Raw genomic sequence first — 5,197 nt, 5'->3', positions numbered from 1 at the left:
ATTAGGAAACTCAGGTGTTTTAAGTTCATTCTAACCTCTAAGAGGTCTGTGGGTCTCTTGTAATAGGACAACATCTGCCTGTAGTTTTTTGAGTTGGTTAAATATTTTTAACCTCTTTTCTCTGGAGCCAGCTCCATTTATATTCCATGTAATGAACCTCAGTGTACCCATAGATGTTTGTGTATAACTAGGGATGTATGCTGTGTGCGTCGCTTAGACAGGTGGAGAGAATATGTCACTTGTTCATAAATAAGGAGAAGGAGAGAGAGAAAAAATGTGTGGCGAGATGCTCCCTGAGTCTGACTATGTGTATGCATATTTACTAATATGAGTAGGCTTGGCTTAAGCGTGTGTATCCTAAACGACTGTGTGCGCTGTCTGACTGAAGTAAATGTGCTGCTGTTGAGCGCATGGTGCGTATGTGTCGAAATAAAGGATGTTTGTGGATGAGTGTCTAAGCAGGGGCCCGTTCTTCGTACCTCGCTAAGTAGGTTAGCCGGATTAGATTGTTGACGATTTCGCGTGATCCTGGATCAGTCGGTTCCCCGAAGCTCATCCGGGACTTGCTGTCATAGCAACAGAGCCGTAAGCGTAAACCTGCTCGGGAGCAGGTTCACTTTATGTAAACAGGATTAGATCGCGGCCACGCAGGTATGTCCGCTTCATTTATACGAAAGCAACAGCGATATTCCACCACTGTTTCACCATAAATAAATATTATCAATGTAACTAAAGACAATGCAGCACCTGATCCATTTATTGATTTCACACAGATACATACAGGTCATTTCCTAAAAAAGGGAAATGTACTATTAACATTCTATTACATGTATGTGATTATTACAGATGTAATTCATATTTCAGAGTAGTAATTGTAAATTACTTCGTGTAATCAAGATGAGAGACCACGGCTATAAAAGCGAAGGTGGATTTGGGAAGTCTGTCGCAGCCATGTCCTGTCCGTATACGCGAGCAGCCCATTGCGGAAGGTGCAAGATTGATAAGGAGAGTCCTCAGAATTCAGCGTATATTGTGGGATAGACAGGATCCTTTAGCTCAGCGCGACAGTGTGCTCATAGAGAGATATCGATTTTCCCGTGAGGGTATTATTTACTTAACCAACTTGTTGACGAGGGGGTGCAGGACCACCACCTGTCTTTTTTTCCTCTGCCCTTTTCTTGGTTGCTGTTATGAACAAACTAACAGAGTATTACAGGCCAGTATTACCTTGCCAAGAGACGCAAAGCAATCTAAGAGATAAATATTACCATTCTGTAGAATACTCCTGTATTCCACTTTTACTTGTTCCCATGTTCTTGTGGGTCCTGTTGTGGCTCTAATGTGAAAGGGGATATAATATAACATATTATAATATAATATAATGCCATATGATATTGGACAATATAGTGTCATATGATAGATCTACCCTACCGCCTACTGGTGTTGGCCAGAGGGGCCGATGGCGCGATATGGCAGCCTGGCTACAACCGTAGCTGCCTCCACCAGTGTGTGAATGTTTGAGTGAATGAATAGTGGTATCGTAAAGCTCTTTGGGTGCCTTGGAAAGCGCTATATAAATCCAATCCATTATTATTATTATTATTAAATTACCTACGAGTTTGATTTGTCAGCAACTTTCTGCCAGCCCTCTCTCCTTGCTTTTGCAGCCTTTGCAGTGTTCTCTTGCGTTTTAATTAAACTCTGAAACTCCTGAAATCCCTCACTCAAGAGTTCTTGCTCTGCTGCCGGAAAATACCGAGCACGCCCCTTCGACATTTTCGCCGACCAATCAGCGGGTTGCCGATCAATGTTTCTACTATCGATGCGTAGCCCCTTTTACGACGCCCAGTGATGTCACATTCCTGCGTCCAGCTGTAGTAATCGTCAACAGCAAGTGTGTTCGGGGAACCGGATTAGCGAGCTCACGGTTAGCGCGATGATTTGATCTTGGATGTGTCATTTGATCTTGGATGTAGTAAGCGACGTACGAAGAACGGGCCCCAGGTGATTGAGGCAGTGAAAGGAATAAAGAAAGAAACCAAGGACAGGGGTGAGCAGCATAAAACCAAGACGGGGAAAAGAGAGGAAAAAAAAAACACGAGAAGAAAAAAAACAAAAACAAAACGTAAACATTCCAATTAAATCACTGACGGAGAGTCAGTGATTTAATTCTCTGTTCAGCATCCTGATGAACAGAGAAGACACAAGATAAGCGAGAATAACTATGAAAAACCATGAGAACTTGGCAGCCTAACACCAACACAGGTTCGCTGAAGCTCTAGCGAGGACTCGTTGAGTGGACTGGTCCTAAATACTGGCAGTCAAATTACCGACAGGTGAGGACAGACAGCTGAATGGAGCAGCTCCGCCCAGATGTGGAAACTCCAGCTCTATGAAAAAATACAGTCACTCACCTGGATCATGACAATACAGGCTCAAATATATACACAAATCCCCATTAATTGATTAAATGTTCCTTAGCAAGTTGAAGCTAAACCACACAATTTTTGTATTCATCAACAAGCTTCTGGGAAAATTCTGGCTGGATATCTGACCACTCCTCTTAGTAGCATGGTCAGAGTTAATTTTAGTTGGATGGCTTCCTGACTTATGAAGAAAATCAACACATTTTCAGTACACCTGAACTGGGAGGTTTGAAAAGGAAGCTTACTGGTCTAGGTTGTTAAAAAAAACACCCTAACTAGTTTCCTCTTATCTGAGGGTGAGTGTTTGGGTCTTCTTCCACACCTTGGTAAAGTGACACATTTTAATAACTTGTAATTGCATTTAGTTGTTTGAACTGGCAATCTTGAAATCTGCATGACTCCCAAGAGACCTTGTCACCTTATGTAAATACTCCTTAGATCTTCACATAGATCCTTAGACTTTCCCATTTTTCTGAGTATTGCTCAATCCACCCATATGGAAAAAGATATATATAAATCTTATAAAGTTTGTATCTGTCTTGTGTGAAACTTGTATGAAAAGCATATAACAGTGAAAACAGATATAAGAGCCCTTGAAAAATTATATAATGAAACTTGTATGTTTTGGATACTTACTAAAACAATGTATGAAAGTAATGAGAAAGTGGCCACTTTCATGAGTAAATTATGTAATCCTTATATGATTTACTCATGAAAGTGGCCACTTTCATATAAGTTTTCACTATTTCTTTTCCATATGGGCAATGAGTGCTGTCAAACAAACAATTTGTATGCATGCAAAGACTTTCAACTTTCTGAGGACACTGGTCAACACAGTGCTTTCACTATGATTAATTTTTTAAAAATATATTTATTAATTTTTTGCTAACATGGCTGTGATCTTTTTCGTTTAGATTTCTCTAGATCCAACTTCCTAACAGCACAGATTCCCCTCTGTTTTGGCTTCAGGCTGCATCAAAAGCTATTTACATAAAAAACTTGCAATATTCACAACCATTGCTCTTCTGATTCTAAATCAGACAACTACCTAATGAATAATGCAAACTTCCTTATGCTGCATCTTTGCCACTAGCCCTTTGAGGTACACACCAAGAAAAAAGCAATGGGAATTTTTTTTTGTTTGCATTTCTTATTGATTTGGGTGAGTAATAACCACAATCAATTTTTTTTTCAATAGGCCTTGTAGTTTTTAAAATATTGATCTCTACCAAACGGTTGAGATGTCACTTAATGGTAAAAGTATGAAATGTCATGCAAATACAATACAATAAGTACATTAGATAATACAGTTGAAAAAATCAAATAAAGTGCCAAATTATAATTAAATTAATAACAAAAACTATCCAGGATACAGTTTATTTCTAGTAGCATGCCAGTGAACATTGCTGTTTTCATTCCATCAAAGGAAAGTATTATATCAAACAACATAATACACAGTTTTTTCATCTGCAAATGTGAAAAATGTGCTATAGCACAAAATACTCACATTCAGGCCACTTCTGATTGAATGCTACTGTGCAAAATCATTTTTGTTTTTAAAAAAATAAAATAAAAACAGTGCAAATCAAGCACATCTGCTTGTGGTTTTGGTCATTGGGGTGTTAGGGTGTAGCATTTATTCTGTGGTCTTGGAGAGCTGAATCATGGTTGTCCAACTGTAGATGCTGTCTTGTTAACTTGGTTCAGACACAGCCAGGTGGAAACCTTTTGAGAGCCATCGGTTTCTGGTCCAGTAGGGCACAGTCCCTCTTGTAGACCAGGTATTAAAGTCAAGGATGTATCCGAACAGTGGATATTCCATCTCCTTAACTTGTAACTTATTACAGGGATGAGTGATGGGCATGGAATGGTGATCTTTGCATTGGACTCTTTGCTCCATCGTTTGACCAATGAAAGAGGCATGAACCCACAGGCATTGTTTAAAAGGTTGACACATTTCTTGCCAAACCATTTTATTGCAATCAGACCTTCATCAGACGTGTAATAACAGGCTCCATGGCCCTTCTTCATCAGGTCTTTGTATGCCATCAGGGGAGCTCCACCGGTGCAGTTTGGTCATACAGTACCAATGCACCTGACACCCAAGGAGGTGTGCAAGTTCTGGACCAAGCTGAAACTTGTGAAGAGCTGAGGTTCTTTTATGGGTTTGCATACTGTTTTTTAACAACTTTGGCCCCTAGAGGTAGCTTCTGTTCCAATGCTCCCCTCAGTGATACAGCAGCAAGTCGTGGATGATGCCAGATAAACTTGCTTGGCAGAACAATTTAAAGCCCCACTCATCTGGTTTGTTGGCAATATACTAGTGGAGAGTGCCAGCCCTTCTGGCTTCATATAAAACCATGACCTCAAACACACTGCGGTTGAAGATGGATGCTATCATGAGTATCATGCCACAGGACCATGTGATTTTTAGCCATATAATTGTTTAGCGTCCATATAGTACTTGTTAAACATAAAATTATCATTTTGACAACTTAGTAATATTAATTTACCAGCTACTGTAATTTGGTTAAAAGGTAATCAGTTGTGATATTTGTGATTTCCACATGTTATTCTTGATTTTTATAATATTTACTAATATTAACTCAGAAATGACTTACTGAGGAAATTATTTTAGCATATTCTTGCTGTGCTAACACTTAATGTGATTTATCAACAGCAATGGATAAAGAAAATGGGCTGTAGTGGTCTGATTTTGTGGCAATTAATCAATTTTAATAACATTTAGGTTATGTTAGCATTAGCACCAT

The 5,197-nt window shown here is 39.3% G+C and overlaps 1 long non-coding RNA gene across 1 annotated transcript; it reads right to left on the bottom strand.

Annotated features, from left to right (window-relative positions):
- Positions 1-463: 463 nt before the first annotated feature.
- On the bottom strand, positions 464-2,910 carry LOC145421375 (uncharacterized). The gene is made up of 2 exons (XR_013902717.1): positions 629-2,910; positions 464-597 (listed from the first exon to the last, which is right to left on the bottom strand). It is a non-coding gene; the product is annotated as an uncharacterized LOC145421375 (long non-coding RNA).
- Positions 2,911-5,197: the final 2,287 nt, after the last annotated feature.

The sequence above is a fragment of the Astatotilapia calliptera genome, chromosome 17, assembly GCF_964374335.1.
Source record: "Astatotilapia calliptera chromosome 17, fAstCal68.1, whole genome shotgun sequence".
NCBI classification, from domain to species: domain Eukaryota; kingdom Metazoa; phylum Chordata; class Actinopteri; order Cichliformes; family Cichlidae; genus Astatotilapia; species Astatotilapia calliptera.
The sequence above is the reverse complement of the archived record's forward strand: the minus strand, read 5'-3'. Positions and strand labels throughout refer to the sequence as shown.